Genomic DNA, 19000 nt, shown 5'->3' on the forward strand with positions numbered 1-19000 from the left:
GGAAAAAATATAATCAAGCAGAGAATGTGTGAGCACCTATAAACAAGCAAGGTGATTACTAGAAGCCAGCATGGGTTTCTTAGAAACAGGTTTTGCCAAACAAACCTTATTGCCTTTTTTTGATTTAAGCAATTAAATTACCAGATCAGCAAATACTGTACAGATGGTATACTTGGATTTCAACGAGCCATTGGACAAATCTTTATGGAAAATGAAAGATATGGAATTTAAAAAAAATTATGATAAAAAATTGGAAAGAATAGAATATAATTCTTTATTGGGCAAGTGTGTTTTGGAAACACAAGGAAATGGTCTCTGGTGCATACACTTCAGTGTACATACAAAGTGATAGTCATACATCATAAGGCAATCATAAATCATAAGATACAATAATTGATCATATGATCAATATAGATAGGAGAAGATAGTAGGAAACATGTGAAGGATAAGATGACGAGGATAATAGCAATACAGCCCACCACATGGGTAAATGTCTTTGGGCAGAAGGTAGTAGTGTGGGAGCTGGCTGTTTAGTAGAGTGATGGCACGGGGTGGGGGAAATATATTTGTGTCTAGTTGTTCTGGGGTCCTGAGGGGAAGATGTTGAAATGGAATAACCAGAAGCGAGATTGGCTAGATAGATTTCTAAACTCTCTAGGCGACATTTCATGCCAACAGTTCAAGCCTGTTTGGAGCCCAGCTGTTCAGATATTTAATTTAAAAGCTGGAACAGTAAAGTGCACAGTGGAGCAGAACACACAGTGGCCATTGATTGGTTGAAGAGTGTGGGCTCCTGCATGAGGCAGTCTACATTATGATTGGCTGCTGGGTGTAAAGGGGGTGTTCCCTTTTTCCCGCCTTTTTCTTCTGTGTGCTCTGTATGCTGATCTGAGATTTACCTGACGATTTACCTCAGGATGTAGTGATGTCCCTACCTTGTTTGCTCTAAATATAGATACTAAATAGATTTATATAAAACTACTGTCAGCATGTGTCTTAATTTGGATACCAGCTGCATAATTCCCTGACACCAACCAACCTGGCTATTGGACAGAGTCCAGTCTGTTCCCCAAAATACTGGGCTTGCAGTTATTAGAGTTCCAAAATCTGTCAATTGACATGGAATTCTTTCATCTTCTTTTCTGTCATTTAATGACCCCATAATGTATCCCTTGCGGGGTGGAGTCAGGGCAACTAGAGCTGAGTGTTTACTGGCCAGATGCCATTCCTGTCACCAATGTGGAGTTTACAGCAGATATAGTCCCATTGTGTCCAGAGAGAGAAATCCTCTACCTAGGATCAAACTCACAGCCTCCTGATTGTGAGGTGAGAGCTCCACCGCACCACTCACCCGGAATTCTTTTATCTTTTTTCATATTTCACAGGAAAACCCATTCTCACTTTGGAAAGCCAGATAGACATCTTTTATTTCCAGGATTTGAGGGAGGTACATTAGACAAAACCGAGAACCAGGATGGTGTGATTCAAGAAGCACATCATTTGCCTTAAACTAAGAAGATTCAATTCCGAACTGCGGGTCTGTAATGAGCAAGTAGGATTTACCTTTCTCTCTCTTTTGACAAAGGTGTTTAGCGTGGAATTAAAAAAAAAAGAAGAAGTAGTAGTACAATGTATGACTGAAATTGTTCCAGAAAATAAGATATGCAAAGTTCAAGAAATCTGGAAGATGAGCAAATGCAAAATAAATCATTTGAAATATTTGACCCACAGGTGAGAAAACCCTGGAAAACAAGAATTATACTGTAGTGGGATAGACAATCAACATTATTTAGATTTTTCTTTGAGGAAGACATTTCTAGAAATATTTATAACACGATCATTAAAAAACACCCATTTCTGTATATTATTTATATTTTATCTGAAATGAAGGCATTGAAACCTGTTATACATTTTTAAACAACCAAAGAACCACAAAATAATATTTAATGTGCATCTGTCTGTCTGCATCCTAAGTATATTCACATTTATTTACTTATTAAATTTGTATGCCACCCTTCTCACTGTCCCAAGTCACTAAGTTCATGAATTAACTACAGCAAATAGTCCAATCTTTCTTGCCACATTTGTTAACTGAATAACTGCAGTTGTTAAATTAGTAACACATTTGTTAAGTGAACCTGGCTACCCCATTGAATTGGCTTGTCAGAAGGTCACAAAAGGGAATTCCATGACCCCAGGACATTGCACCCATCAGTTGCCAAGCATCTGAATATTGATACTGCAATGGTTCTAAGTATGAAAAAGCGTCATAACTCACTTTTTTCAGTGATGTTGTAATTTTGAATGGTCACTAAATGAATGGTTATAAATCAAGGACTACCAGTATCTTGGAATGGTTACTGCAATTTCAATAGTACATTCTAACCACTGCGCCTCCAGGACTCCAGGATATATCTTTCTGTAATATATCAAATTGGATACAATAAGAATGGTTTGATGCCTTAGGAATATTCTAATTATACATAGTTACATTTAGTTTCTTACTATGCTTTCAGAAAACTCTTGTTGAAATCCTAATTCTCATTTACTCATTGATTTTTGCAAGCAAATCCTCTTGTGTCTGAGTATTTCTTCTGGTTGAGTCTCTCATGTCTAAATAAACTTGGCACCTTGGTTGAAAATAATCCAGCAAGCTGAAAATAAGCAATGCATATCCTTGTGAACTCTTGAAAGTTTTCTAAGATCCCATCAAGCTTTCCTTCCAATCAGAAAGCTCTTGGTTTTTCTGCTCTATGAGTCCTCTTATTTTTAAGAGTTTGTTGAGTTTGTACTGAAACACTGACCACAGTTTGGGCATCTGAATGGTTTCTGATCTGTCTGTAAACTGACATGATTTATTAGATTAGTCCTACTTGTGAAAGCTTTCCCACAACTGGATCATTCAAAGGGCTCCTCTTTTGTGTCAGTTCCCTATTATTCCATCAGGTGGGAATTCCAATTGAAAGTTTTCCCACAATCCAGTAACTCATCCTGTGTGAATCCTCTGGTGTCTCACCAGGTCAGAATTCCAACTGAAAGGTTTCCCACAATTTGGACATTCATAGGGTTTCTCTCCTGTGTGAGTACTTTGGTGTTTCACAAGGTTACAATTATGATTGAAACTTTTCCCACAAACTGGGCATTCATATGGTTTCTCTCCTGTGTGAGTCCTCTGGTGTTGCACAAGGCTGGAATTATATCTGAAACTTTTCCAACACACTGGACACTCATAGGGTTTCTCTCCTGTGTGAGTCCTCTGGTGCATCATTAGGGTAGAAGTCTGACTGAAACTTTTATCACAATTTGGACACTCATAGGGTTTCTCTCCTGTGTGAGTCCTCATGTGTGTCACTAGGGCAGAATTGAGACTGAAACTCTTCTGACAATGTGGACACTCATATGGTTTCTCTCCTGTGTGAGTCCTCTGGTGTATTACCAGGTTGGAATTTCGACTGAAGCTTTTCCCACAGTCTGGACACTCATATGGTTTGTGTCCCATATGAATCTTCTGGTGTACCACCAGGTTGGAATTCTGCTGGAAACTTTTATCACAATCCGGACACTTATACGGTTTTTCTCCTGTGTGAATCCTCTGGTGTATTACCAGATGGGCATTCTGACTGAAACTTTTCCCACAAACTGGACACTGATATGGTTTTTCTCCTGTGTGAGTTCTCTGGTGTATCACCAGCTTGGAATTCCGAGTGAATGTTTTCCCACAATTTGGACACTGATACAGTTTCTCTCCTGTGTGAGTCGTCTGGTGTTTCATAAAGTCAGAATTATGACTGAAACTTTTCCCACAATCTGGACACTCGTATGGTTTCTCTCCTGTGTGAGTTCTCTGGTGTATCACCAGATTGGAATTCTTACTGAAACTTTTCCCACAATCTGGACACTCGTATGGTTTCTCTCCTGTGTGAGTTCTCTGGTGTATCACCAGATTGGAATTCTTACTGAAACATTTCCTACAATCTGGACATTCATATGGTTTCTCTCCTGTGTGTGTCCTCTGGTGTATGACCAGATTGGAATTCTGCTGGAAACGTTTCCCACAATCAGGACATTCATATGGTTTCTCACCCGTGTGAGTCCTCTGGTGGATCACCAGGCAAGAGTTCTGACTGAAGCTTTTCCCACAGTATAGACACTCATATGGTTTCTCTCCTGTGTGAGTCCTCTGGTGTTTCACAAGGTTAGAATTATTATTGAAACTTTTCCCACAATATGGACACTCATACGGTTTCTCCCCAGTGTGAGTTCTCTGGTGTATAACCAAGTAGGAATTATGACTAAAACTTTTTCCGCAATCTGGACACTCATATGGTTTCTCTCCTGTGTGAGTCCTCTGGTGTATCACCAGGTTGGAATTCTTACTGAAACATTTCCCACAATCCGAACATTCATATGGTTTCTCACCAGTGTGAGTTCTCTGATGTATCACCAGGTTGGAATTCTGCTGGAAACTTTTCCCACAATCCTGACACACATATGGTTTCTCCCCGGTGTGAGTTCTCTGGTGTATAAACAGGTTGGAATTCTGACTGAAACTTTTCCCGCACTCTGGACACTCAAATGGTTTCTCTCCAGTGTGTGTCCTCTTGTGCATCACCAGGTTGGCATGCTTACTAAACGTTTTGGGACACTGTGGGCACTGGTAGGGCTTTTCTCCAGTATGTGTTATTTTATGCTCAATAAGTTGGGAAGTGTAGCATTTGTATGGTTTTTCACCAGTATGGATCCTCTGACGCATAATCAGCTCTGATTTGCAATCTGTGCTTTTCCTACAATATACATATCTGTGGAGCTTTTCTGCCACTGATTCTTGAGGAGGTCAAAAATATTTTTGGTCCCTTCTTCAATGGTTCAAGGTGTTTGTTTTCTCACAGGGTGAGGCCTGCATTATTGTCTGGAACAAGCGCTTCCCTCCCCACAGATATTTCCTCTTTTTCTGAATGTGGAAATGTTCCACCTTTATGTTTTATACAATGTTTCCTTGAGTTCCACATACATGCTTGTTTATCAGTTCAAATCTCTTTTCCAATTTTTTTCTCTTGTCTCTTATTGGCTGGGGAAGGAGACGAGTTTTGTCGTTTACTGGAGGAAAGACAAAAGACATTTACCAGATGTTCCGGATTAGCTTTCCTTTTTAGAGTTGCTTCTGATTCTCTGTCCTCCATAAGGCTCTTTTTTGCATTCCCTTTGCCTGTAAGATTCACATAAAAGAGATACTTTAATTACTCTTTATAATCTGGTTGCAAGATATGAAAACAAGAAAAAAACAACCATACATAACAATGAAAAAGCAAACTTGCCAAAATGCTAGATTAACCACTGCCATTCATTATGACACATAAAAGACTAAGTTCCAATCTCCATCACACAATCATGAAATTCTATTGTTGATTTGTGCAAATCACAGATTTCAGGACCGCAAATTGTTATAGTCATATAGACACTTGGAAATATTGAGGATAGGAACACGGATACACATATATTCACAAAAAATACAGAAAATCCATGTGTATTTTCTGTCTACAAAATGAAATAGGTAACAGTATGTGAGCATTAACAGAAGAAATGCCTATACACTAATGCTGAGAGTTTAGGGAACAAACAGAGTGAACCTGAAGTATTAGTACAAGAAGGCAGATATGATATAGTTTATAGATTACTGAATATAGAATATAGATTACTGAAACCTGCTGATATGAAACTCATGACTGGAATGTCCTGATAGAGGGATATAAACCATTCAAAAGAAACATACCCAAAAAAGAGGAGGTGGAGTTGCATTACATATAAAAGATCACTACATCTCTACAGAAATACGCAAAACCAAGGATGAAAACCTCCTAGAATCCATATGGGTCAATATAAAAGGGAAGAAAAATGACATTGCTATAGGAATATACTACAGGCCACCCAATTAAGTAGAAGAAATAGATGAACTCTTTGCTAATCAATTAACAAATGTATATAGAAAACATACCACGATAGTCAGTGGTGGGATTCATATTTTTTTACTACTGGTGCTGTGGGTGTGGCTTGGTGGAGTCATGTGACTGAGTGGGCATAAGCTGAAATCAGGTGGGGGGAGGGGGGAGCATAAAGGGACAGGCTGCGGTGGAGGCCTTCTGAGCAGCTTTGCCGCGAAGGCAGGCAGAAACGTTTGGCCAAGTTGTCTCCCCCTTCTCACCCTCAAACGTACACACAGAGCAAACATGCACACACCTCATGGTGCTGGGACCTTCTGCGAGGAGACGGCATGTGGGCGAGAAGGAGGAGACGACTTGGCTAAACTTTTCTGCCTCCCTTTACAGCAAAGCTGCTTGGAAGGTAGCCACTGCAGCCTGTCCCTTTATGATCCCCCCCCCTGCCACCTCCCTTGCAGAAGGTCCCGGCACTGTGATATGTGTGCGTGTGTGGAGGAGCAGGCCTTAACAAGCTCCAAACTTGTTGCAAACCTGGGTTCCCCGCATGAGCAGTAGAAGTCCAGTATTCTGGCGCACTCATTTCTATTTCCCTCTATGGACCTGATAGTGGAGTCAGATAGTGAGGAGGCTGGGGAGGACAAAGGGCCAGTTCTGGAGCCAGAGGAAGGCCCGGACGAGGGCTCTGCATTGGAGGCAGAGATGGGGCCAGGGCCATCTGGAAGCGATGCACGGACTCCAGAGCCTCCAGAGGCAGACAGCAAGAGGCAGAGGAACAGGAGGAGCCTGTTCCTAGTGCACGCATGAGAAGAGCGGCCAGGTGCGCTTCAAGGTTTTGGTCACCACCTTCAAAGCGCTCCATGGCTTAGGGCCCGGGTACTTACGGGACCGCCTGCTGTTACCACATGCCTCCCACCGACCCGTGCGCTCTCACAGAGAAGGTCTTCTCTGGGTGCCGTCCGCCAAGCAGTGTTGGCTGGCGGCCCCCAGGGGAAGGGCCTTCTCTGTGGGAGCACCTACTTTCTGGAACAAACTTCCCCCCAGTTTACGCCAATTACCTGACCTTTGGACCTTTCGCCGGGAACTGAAAACTTATTTATTCATTCAAGCGGGACTGGACTGATTTTTTAATTGCTAAATTTTTAAATTCTTAAATTTTAAATTTTAATTGTATTTTACTGGGTATTTTATATGGTCAATTTGGACGGTTTTAATTTCAGCCTTTATGGAATAAGTTTTTTAATTGTTATTTTAGTGTATATATAAATTGTTTTAATGCAGGCTGTACACCGCCGAGTCCTTCGGGAGAAGGGCGGTATAAAAGTTTAATTAAATAAATAAATAAATAAGAAGGAGCAGCTGAAGCAAAAAGGATGACATGGGAATAAGGCCAGAAGATGATTGGACCCTCCCATAAGGCTTAAAAAACCAGCAACGAGCCATTGGGTTCTTTGTGGAAAAGCAACATTGATTCCATTGCTTCTTGTCAGTGTCTCTTGAACTTTGTGGGGGGTTTGCCAAGAAAAGCCTTTGGCAGGTTGCCAAAGACAACAAAGGTTGGTGATAAAGCTGAAGGATGGTTTATGAAGAATTTCTTTTGGAATGAATTAATTCTCAGCTGTTTTAATAAAATAAGTTTGTTCAGGACTGAATTGTGTTTGGTAATCACTATTTGGGCCTCAGTTACAACACCGCCTTGGAAAAGCCTGCCCTCACAGTTGCATGCCAGCAGCCAAAGCTGGACTTCCAGCAGCAGCAACAGTCAAGAAGGACCGCTCCTCCACCCCAGCCATGCCTTTTCCAATCTGGGCTGCTTGGAGTGAAAAGCATGCAATATGCTGCCGCTCCCGGGATTCCCTGAACGAGCGTTGGAAGAAAATTGGCCGATGTTTGGCTGCAGCCAGAGCAGGGCTTGGAAAAGCAGCAGACAGACTTCAGGGCAAACAATCGACTCCTCAAGCTCCCAATGCCCGAACCGGCGAGATGGAAAAGAGATTTGCCGTCATTCTGGTGAGTAGCTCAGTAGGCTTTTTGCTTTTCATCCCTCCCCATCCCGATCCAGTGTGGCGCAGACAGCCCAATGGAGGTGGAAATTGGGGCGTTTCCATTGGCCCTTCTCGGGGACCGCGGGAAAAGCAGAAGGGAAGATAGGCAAGCGCACTGGGCTTCCGGGACCACGGGGAAGGCAGGCAGGCAAGCATAGCAGGGACGCTTGCCATGTGAAAGGAAGCAGGGAAGGGAGCCGGGGATGGTGGGGGAGGAAGATAGCTAGGCCACAACTCACAGGCTTACTAACTCAGGCAGGCGATCAGGGCAGCTCAGTTGGACCGCAGGCATCACGTGGCAAAGCAGGTAAGCCGCAGAGACTGTGTGGCCAACACAAGCAAGGAGCCACATAGTGTGCTATGCCGGGGAGTGAAATAAGGAGTGACTGGGTGGGGCGGGGCGAGCAGGTGGGCGGGGACAGGGACAGCCAGAGGTGGAATTTGCCAGTTCCATCAGCACAGTTGCATAAAGAGCTCTCTGATAAACTGAAAGACAAAAAAGATAAGTACAAGAAATGGAAAGCTAGACATATAATTAAGAAAATATCAGCAGATAGCCCGAATCTGCAAAGATGAACTCAGGAAAGAAAGGCTCAGAATGAACAAAGTTAAGGAAACAATTCACTAAAGAGTGAAGATAGCAAGGAAGTAACAGGCACTAGAGAGAAAGTAAAGCAGCATTCTTTGCATAAGTCTTCCCAAAAAAGAAAGTATTTCCCAACCTACCAAAATATAACTGTAAAAGACAGACTCAAAATAAAAATCAAAATAAATAAGAAAATGATAAGAGAACCCCTGTCTGACATTGATGAATATAAATCACCTGATGCAAAAAAAGGGGAAAAAACAGATCAAGAAAACAAGAGACCAATCAATCTAACATCAATACCTGGAAAAATACTGGAAAAAATAATCAAAAAACAAATATGTGAACATCTAGAAACAATTAAAAGTTATAACTAGTAGGCAGCACGGGTTTGTTAAAAACAGATCATGCCAAACCAATCTTATTTCATTTTTTGATAAAGTGACTAAATTAGTAGACCAGCAACAAGGTAGACCACAACCTACTTCTTCCTAAGCCAGAAAAATGTAGAGTAGACAACATCACCACCAGATGCATTTGTAACTGACTGAAAAACCATACTCAACAAGTAGTCCTTAATGGTACATCCACATGGAAGGAAGGAAGCAGTGGGGTACGATAAGGTTCTGTCTTAGGCCCAGTACTCTTCAATATCTTCATAAATGACTTAGATGAGGAAATAGAAGGAAAACTCCTCAAATTTGCAGATGACACTAAACGGGAAGGAACAGCCAACACCCCAGAAGACAAGCTTAGGATCCAAAGAGCTTGAAAGACTTGAACAATGAGCCCTATCCAACAAAATGAAATTTAATGGAAAAACCAAAGATACAAGTACAGATTAGGTGAAACCTGGCTCCAAAACAATAACTGTGAGAGAGACCTTGAAGTCTTAGTGGATGATGACTTAAACCTGAGTCAACAGTGTATGGCAGCAACCAAAAAAGCTAACACAATCCTTGGTTGTATAAACAGAGGCATAGCATCAAACTCATATGAAGTATTAGTACCAATTTATAAAGCCTTGGTAGGACCACACCTGGAATACTGCATCCAATTTTGGCCATCACATGACATAAAAGATGTTCAGACTTTGGGAAACAAAGTTCAAAGAACAGCAACTAAGATGATTAAAGGCCTAGAGGCTAAAATATGAAAAGAGTTGAAGGATTTGGGTATGGCTAGTCTAGACAAAAGAATTAAGGGTGACATGATAGCAGTATTCCAGTATTTTAGAGGCTGCCATAAAGAAGAGGGGGTCAAATTATTTTCCAAGTAGCAGAGGGCAGGACAAGAAACAATGGATGGAAATTAATTAACCCTAACCCTTGCAAACAATACAACGGGCTCATAAGAAACACACAGAATCGACCCTAAAGTGATGGAAGAGCTGAAATTTCCCAATCGACAGAAACTTGCAGACAACTTAAAACCTGCAGCTATGGTGGAATGAAATTGGGCGGGAGGGGGAGATACGCAGGAGGCGACGTATTTCAGCCTCGTTGTTTCTCTGCTACTACAACGTGGAGCAAACCGAAGGGCCCGACTTGCTCCCGGCCTCTCCTCCCACCTGCCCTCCACTCACCTGCCAGCTGCCGCTTCGACCCAGGAAAAACTACAACAGCCACCGCCGGACTCCATCAGGAAGCCGGAAGACGAGGTTTCTCGGGGCTTCGCCTTTCCATAGTCTCTCTAGCCATCCGCGACTCTATGGTCCCGATTCCTTTCCGTTCAGCTACCTGCGCGCTTATTCCCTAACCATAGAGCGCTATCTAGCCAGCAATAGCTAGATCGTCCGAGCTGTAGCTTCATCGGTCTTATTGGGTGCTTCCTGGCTCCTAAAAGTTCATAAAAGTTCTTTTTTTTGGGCGCGGCCCCTAAATGATTAACAGCCTATCATCTTCATCTTTTTTTTTTAATTGAAAAAGTTTTTACAAAAAAAAGCTTTCCCCCCCTTTTCCCCCTCCCCCCCTTCCACACACACCCCCCCCCACACTTCCAGGAACAAACACAAGGTATAGTTAAAAATAAAACAAACATATGCTAAAAAATTTTCCTCCTAACTCAATTATACTCCTGCATTTCTCATCAAATCCTCACCTCCCCCAATACAATCAGAAATAATACATTCTAATCATTCAAAGGCAGTCTGATATCTCTTCATCGGATATCTGTTTTGAATATAATCAATCCACTTTTTCCATTCATTTAAGTATCTTTCTTGTGTATTGTCTTTCAAAAAGGCTGAGATTTTTGCCATCAGCCAAATTGGCAACTTTCAATATCCATTCTTCTACTGTAGGTAGTTCTTTTTTCTTCCAGTATTGTCCTTGCCGCTGTTATTAGATTTAAAATCAATTTAGTCTCAATTACTGTACAGTCCGTGATAATTCCCAGTAAAAAAATTGTGGCAGGAACTTTATCTTCTTTTTCAAAACATTTTGTAAAATCCACCAAATTCTTATCCAAAAAGCCTTAATATTCCTACAAGTCCAACAAATATGAAAATATGTAGCATCATCACAGTTACATCTCCAACATTTTGCTTGCATATCTGGATACATACACGACACTTTCTTAGGATCTAAATCCCATCTATAAAACATTTTATAAAAATTTTCCCTTAAATTCTGTGCCTGCGAAAACTTAACATTTCTAACCCAAATTCCTGTCATCTTCATCTTATTCATAGAATACGGGACAAAACTTGGAAGTGTCTCCCGTGTTGTTTCCAATGACATTTAAATAGGAGATACTATCATACTATCATACTATCATCATACTATCTATACTATACTATCATCTTCTGTCTATTATGCTCTCTGCTCCCTCGAGCAGCTTTCCCAATTTCCACAGTACTAAGATTTCAGCCTTGAGAATTCCCAGGCTGCTTGGGCAAAACTAGTTTGCACGCTGGAAGCTGATCTAAAGATTCCTGCATTTTAGCAGGGTTTGCCTGTCACTGGAGATCAAAAAACTCGGTACATCCTAACATTTTTATTACTGATTCAATTGAGAGCCAGTTGTGGCTGTTCCTGGATCTGCAGACCCTGGTTACGGTCAATCATGCCCTAGTCACCTGCATACAGGTAGTTGTTGACTTATGACCATGACTGAGCCCAAAATTTATGTTGCTCAGTGAAACAGTTGTTAAATGAGTTTTCTCTCATTTTACGACTTCCCTTCTCATATTTCTTAAGCGAATGACTGTGGTTGATAAGTTAGTAACACGGTTGCTAAGTGAATCTGTCATTCCCATTGGCTTTGCTTGTCCAAAGATCACAAAAGATGATCATATGACCCTGGGACACTGCAACTGTCATAAATAAAAACCAGTGGACAAGCATCTGAATGTAAATCCCATGACCATGGGGATGCTGATACAATCATAAGTGTGAAAAATGGTCATAAGTCACTTTTTTCATTGCTGTTGTAACTTCGCATGGTCACTAAACAAATTGTTGTACAGGTGAAACTCGGAAAATTAGAATATCGTGCAAAAGTTCATTTATCTTCTGCATTGTTCGGTCTCATGTCTTTCATTTTTCTCTTGGCAATGCCCCATAGATTCTCTATGGGGTTCAGGTCAGGCGAGTTTGCTGGCCAATCAAGCACAGTAATCCATGGGCATTGAACTAGGTTTTGGTACTTTTGGCAGTGTGGACAGGTGCCAAGTCCTGCTGGAAAATGAAGTCAGCATCCCCATAAAGCTCGTCTGCAGAAGGAAGCATGAAGTGCTCCAAAATATCCTGCTAGAGGGCTGTGTTGACGCTGGACTTAATGAAGCACAGTGGACCAACACCAGCAGATGACATGGCTCCCCAAATCAACACAGACTGTGGAAACTTCACACTGGACTTCAAGCATCTTGCAGTGTGTGCCTCTCCATTCTTCCTACAGACTCTGGGTCCTTGGTTTCCAAATGAGATAGAATAGAATAGAATAGAATTTTATTGGCCAAGTATGATTGGACACACAAGGAATTTGTCTTGATGCATATGCTCGCAGTGTACATAAAAGAAAGGGGAAAAACAGATCAAGAAAACAAGAGACCAATCAATCTAACATCAATACCTGGAAAATACTGGAAAAATAATCAAAAACAAATATGTGAACATCTAGAAACAATTAAAAGTTATAACTAGTAGGCATACGGGTTTGTTAAAACAGATCAAGAAAACAAGAGACCAATCAATCTAACATCAATACCTGGAAAAATAATCAAAAACAAATATGTGAACATCTAGAAACAATTAAAAGTTATAACTAGTAGGCATACGGGTTTGTTAAAACAGATCAAGAAAACAAGAGACCAATCACTGTTGTGTCATCTGCGAACTTCAGTAGCTTAACAGATGGATCATTGGAGATGCAGTCATTGGTATACAGAGAGAAGAAGTGGGAGAGCACACAGCCTTGGGGGCCCTGTGCTAATTGTACAGGTATTTGATGTGATCTTGCTTAGCTTCACCTGCTGCTTCCTGTTTGTTAGGAAGCTTGTGATCCACTTACAAGTCTGTTCCGTACCTGTAGCTGGTTTAGCTTAGTTAGAAGAATATCTGGAATGATGGTATTGAATGCTGAACTAAAGTCTACCACCATTTCTACAGTTTTGAGTGTGTTCAGTTCCAGATTGTTTTGGTTGCACCACAAGGCTAGTCGTTCAACCTCTCGTCTATATGCGGATTCGTCGTTGTCTCAAATGAGACCAATCAATCTAACATCAATACCTGGAAAAATAATCAAAAACAAATATGTGAACATCTAGAAACAATTAAAAGTTATAACTAGTAGGCATACGGGTTTGTTAAAACAGATCAAGAAAACAAGAGACCAATCAATCTAACATCAATACCTGGAAAATACTGGAAAAATAATCAAAAACAAGAGACCAATCACTGTTGTGTCATCTGCGAACTTCAGTAGCTTAACAGATGGATCATTGGAGATGCAGTCATTGGTATACAGAGAGAAGAAGTGGGAGAGCACACAGCCTTGGGGGCCCTGTGCTAATTGTACAGGTATTTGATGTGATCTTGCTTAGCTTCACCTGCTGCTTCCTGTTTGTTAGGAAGCTTGTGATCCACTTACAAGTCTGTTCCGTACCTGTAGCTGGTTTAGCTTAGTTAGAAGAATATCTGGAATGATGGTATTGAATGCTGAACTAAAGTCTACCACCATTTCTACAGTTTTGAGTGTGTTCAGTTCCAGATTGTTTTGGTTGCACCACAAGGCTAGTCGTTCAACCTCTCGTCTATATGCGGATTCGTCGTTGTCTCAAAAGAGACCAATCAATCTAACATCAATACCTGGAAAATACTGGAAAAATAATCAAAAACAAATATGTGAACATCTAGAAACAATTAAAAGTTATAACTAGTAGGCATACGGGTTTGTTAAAACAGATCAAGAAAACAAGAGACCAATCAATCTAACATCAATACCTGGAAAATACTGGAAAAATAATCAAAAACAAATATGTGAACATCTAGAAACAATTAAAAGTTATAACTAGTAGGCATACGGGTTTGTTAAAACAGATCAAGAAAACAAGAGACCAATCAATCTAACATCAATACCTGGAAAATACTGGAAAAATAATCAAAAACAAATATGTGAACATCTAGAAACAATTAAAAGTTATAACTAGTAGGCATACGGGTTTGTTAAAACAGATCAAGAAAACAAGAGACCAATCAATCTAACATCAATACCTGGAAAAATAATCAAAAACAAATATGTGAACATCTAGAAACAATTAAAAGTTATAACTAGTAGGCATACGGGTTTGTTAAAACAGATCAAGAAAACAAGAGACCAATCAATCTAACATCAATACCTGGAAAATACTGGAAAAATAATCAAAAACAAATATGTGAACATCTAGAAACAATTAAAAGTTATAACTAGTAGGCATACGGGTTTGTTAAAACAGATCAAGAAAACAAGAGACCAATCAATCTAACATCAATACCTGGAAAAATAATCAAAAACAAATATGTGAACATCTAGAAACAATTAAAAGTTATAACTAGTAGGCATACGGGTTTGTTAAAACAGATCAAGAAAACAAGAGACCAATCAATCTAACATCAATACCTGGAAAATACTGGAAAAATAATCAAAAACAAGAGACCAATCAATCTAACATCAATACCTGGAAAATACTGGAAAAATAATCAAAAACAAATATGTGAACATCTAGAAACAATTAAAAGTTATAACTAGTAGGCATACGGGTTTGTTAAAACAGATCAAGAAAACAAGAGACCAATCAATCTAACATCAATACCTGGAAAATACTGGAAAAATAATCAAAAACAAATATGTGAACATCTAGAAACAATTAAAAGTTATAACTAGTAGGCATACGGGTTTGTTAAAACAATTCACTAAAGAGTGAAGATAGCAAGGAAGTAACAGGCACTAGAGAGAAAGTAAAGCAGCATTCTTTGCATAAGTCTTCCCAAAAAAGAAAGTATTTCCCAACCTACCAAAATATAACTGTAAAAGACAGACTCAAAATAAAAATCAAAATAAATAAGAAAATGATAAGAGAACCCCTGTCTGACATTGATGAATATAAATCACCTGATGCAAAAAAAGGGGAAAAAACAGATCAAGAAAACAAGAGACCAATCAATCTAACATCAATACCTGGAAAAATACTGGAAAAAATAATCAAAAAACAAATATGTGAACATCTAGAAACAATTAAAAGTTATAACTAGTAGGCATACGGGTTTGTTAAAACAATTCACTAAAGAGTGAAGATAGCAAGGAAGTAACAGGCACTAGAGAGAAAGTAAAGCAGCATTCTTTGCATAAGTCTTCCCAAAAAAGAAAGTATTTCCCAACCTACCAAAATATAACTGTAAAAGTCAGACTCAAAATAAAAATCAAAATAAATAAGAAAATGATAAGTGAACCCTGTCTGACATTGATCAATATAAATCATAAGGATTGCCAGCAAAAGTTATAGTCATACAGTCATAAGTGGAAAGAGATTGGTGATGGGAACTATAGAGACGATTAATAGTAGTGCAGATTCAGTAAATAGTTTGATAGTGTTGATGGTATTATTTGTTTAGCAGAGTGATGGCCTTGAGGAAAAACTGTTCTTGTGTCTAGTTGTTCTGTGCGCAGTGCTCTATAGCGTCGTTTGAGGGTAGTGGTTGAAACAGTTTATGTCCAGGATGTGAGAGGTCTGTAAATATTTCATGGCCCTCTTCTTGATTCAGTGCAGTATACAGGTCCTCAATGGAAGGCAGGTTGGTAGCAATTATTTTTCTGCAGTTCTAATTATCCTCTGAAGTCTGTGTTTTTCTTGTTGGGTTGCAGAACCAGACCAGACAGTTAAAGAGGTGCAAATGACAGACTCAATAATTCTCTGTAGAACTGAATCAGCAGCTCCTTGGGCAGTTTCAGCTTACTGAGTTGGCAGCAGAAAGAACATTCTTTGTTGTCCTTTTTAATGATGTTTTGATGTTAGCTGTCCATTTTAGATCTTGCGATATGATAGAACCTAGAAATTTGAAGGTTTCTACTGTTGATACTGTGTTGTCTGGTATTGAGAGGTGGAAGTATGGAAGGTTTCTCCTAAAGTCTACCACCATTTCTACAGTTTTGAGTGTGTTCAGTTCCAGATTGTTTTGGTTGCACCACAAGGCTAGTCGTTCAACCTCTAAGTCTATATATCGGATTCGTCATTGTCTCAAATGAGACCAATCACTGTTGTGTCATCTGCGAACTTCAGTAGCTTAACAGATGGATCATTGGAGATGCAGTCATTGGTATACAGAGAGAAGAGAAGTGGGGAGAGCACACAGCCTTGGGGGGGCCCTGTGCTAATTGTACAGGTATTTGATGTGATCTTGCTTAGCTTCACCTGCTGCTTCCTGTTTGTTAGGAAGCTTGTTTATTTTATTATTTATTATTATTATTATTTAAATTTTTATACCGCCCTTCTCCCGAAGGACTCAGGGCGGTTCACAGCCAATTAAAATACACAATGATACAATAAATACAATTAAAATACAGTTAAAAAACTTATTGAATTGGCCAAGATTAAAATTTAGAATAAAAACCCATTAAAACCCAAAATTTAAAACTAACCCAGTCCAGCGCAGATGAATAAGTGAGTTTTAAGCTGTGAAGGTTGGAGGTCCGGAAGTTGACGGAGTCCTGGGGAGTTCGTTCAGAGCGGAGCCCCCACAGAGAAGGCCCTTCCTGGTGCCGCCAGACGACACTGTCGCCGACGGCACTGAGGAGTCCCTCTCTGTGAGGCGCACGGGTCGGTGAGAGGTATCCGGTGCAGCAGGCGGTCCCGTAAATAGCCCGCCCTATGCCATGGAGCGCTTTGAAGGCGTTCACCAACACCTTGAAGGCGCACCGGAGGCCACAGGTAGCCAGTGCAGCCTGCGGATAGGTGTCACACAGAACCACGAGGGCTCCTCTATCCCCAGGCAGCTGCATTCTGGACTTTAAATAGGAGATACTATCATACTATCATCTTCATCTTATTCATAGAATACGGACAAAACTTGGAAGTGTCTCCCGTGTTGTTTCCAATGACATTTAAATAGGAGATACTATCATACTATCATACTATCATCTTCATCTTATTCATAGAATACGGACAAAACTTGGAAGTGTCTCCCGTGTTGTTTCCAATGACATTTAAATAGGAGATACTATCATACTATCATACTATCATACTATCATACTATCATACTATCATCTTCATCTTATTCATAGAATACGGACAAAACTTGGAAGTGTCTCCCGTGTTGTTTCCAATGACATTTAAATAGGAGATACTATCATCTTCATCTTATTCATAGAATACGGACAAAACTTGGAAGTGTCTCCCGTGTTGTTTCCAATGACATTTAAATAGGAGATACTATCATCTTCATCTTATTCATAGAATACGGACAAAACTTGGAAGTGTCTCCCGTGTTGTTTCCAATGACATTTAAATAGGAGATACTATCATACTATCATCTTCATCTTTTTTTTAATTGAAAAGTTTTACAAAAAGCTTTCTTTTCCCCCTCCCCTTCCACCACACTTACAGGAACAAACACAAGGTATAGTTAAAATAAAACAAACATATGCTAAAAATTTTCCCTTAAATTCTGTGCCAAAACTTAACATTTCTAACCCAAATTCCTGTCATCTTCATCTTATTCATAGAATACGGACAAAACTTGGAAGTGTCTCCCGTGTTGTTTCCAATGACATTTAAATAGGAGATACTATCATCTTCTGTCTATTATGCTCTCTGCTCCCTCGAGCAGCTTTCCCAATTTCCACAGTACTAAGATTTCAGCCTTGAGAATTCCCAGGCTGCTTGGGCAAAACTAGTTTGCACGCTGGAAGCTGATCTAAAGATTCCTGCATTTTAGCAGGGTTTGCCTGTCACTGGAGATCAAAAAACTCGGTACATCCTAACATTTTTATTACTGATTCAATTGAGAGCCAGTTGTGGCTGTTCCTGGATCTGCAGACCCTGGTTACGGTCAATCATGCCCTAGTCACCTGCATACAGGTAGTTGTTGACTTATGACCATGACTGAGCCCAAAATTTATGTTGCTCAGTGAAACAGTTGTTAAATGAGTTTTCTCTCATTTCGACTTCCCTTCTCATATTTCTTAAGCGAATGACTGTGGTTGATAAGTTAGTAACACGGTTGCTAAGTGAATCTGTCATTCCCATTGGCTTTGCTTGTCCAAAGATCACAAAAGATGATCATATGACCCTGGGACACTGCAACTGTCATAAATAAAAACCAGTGGACAAGCATCTGAATGTAAATCCCATGACCATGGGGATGCTGATACAATCATAAGTGTGAAAAATGGTCATAAGTCACTTTTTTCATTGCTGTTGTAACTTCGCATGGTCACTAAACAAATTGTTGTACAGGTGAAACTCGGAAAATTAGAATATCGTGCAAAAGTTCATTTATCTTCTGCATTGTTCGGTCTCATGTCTTTCATTTTTCTCTTGGCAATGCCCCATAGATTCTCTATGGGGTTCAGGTCAGGCGAGTTTGCTGGCCAATCAAGCACAGTAATCCATGGGCATTGAACTAGGTTTTGGTACTTTTGGCAGTGTGGACAGGTGCCAAGTCCTGCTGGAAAATGAAGTCAGCATCCCCATAAAGCTCGTCTGCAGAAGGAAGCATGAAGTGCTCCAAAATATCCTGCTAGAGGGCTGTGTTGACGCTGGACTTAATGAAGCACAGTGGACCAACACCAGCAGATGACATGGCTCCCCAAATCAACACAGACTGTGGAAACTTCACACTGGACTTCAAGCATCTTGCAGTGTGTGCCTCTCCATTCTTCCTCCAGACTCTGGGTCCTTGGTTTCCAAATGAGATAGAATAGAATAGAATAGAATTTTATTGGCCAAGTGTGATTGGACA

The 19000-nt window shown here is 40.2% G+C and overlaps 2 pseudogenes; both read right to left on the reverse strand.

The window, feature by feature from the left end:
• The window catches only part of LOC131190367 (zinc finger protein 850-like), a 27268-nt pseudogene extending 24852 nt beyond the window's left edge, over positions 1-2416 (reverse strand).
• LOC131192518 (zinc finger protein 850-like) overlaps positions 860-19000 on the reverse strand; it is a 32930-nt pseudogene continuing 14789 nt past the window's right edge.

The sequence above is a fragment of the Ahaetulla prasina genome, chromosome 2 (assembly GCF_028640845.1).
Source record: "Ahaetulla prasina isolate Xishuangbanna chromosome 2, ASM2864084v1, whole genome shotgun sequence".
NCBI classification, from domain to species: Eukaryota; Metazoa; Chordata; class Lepidosauria; order Squamata; family Colubridae; genus Ahaetulla; species Ahaetulla prasina.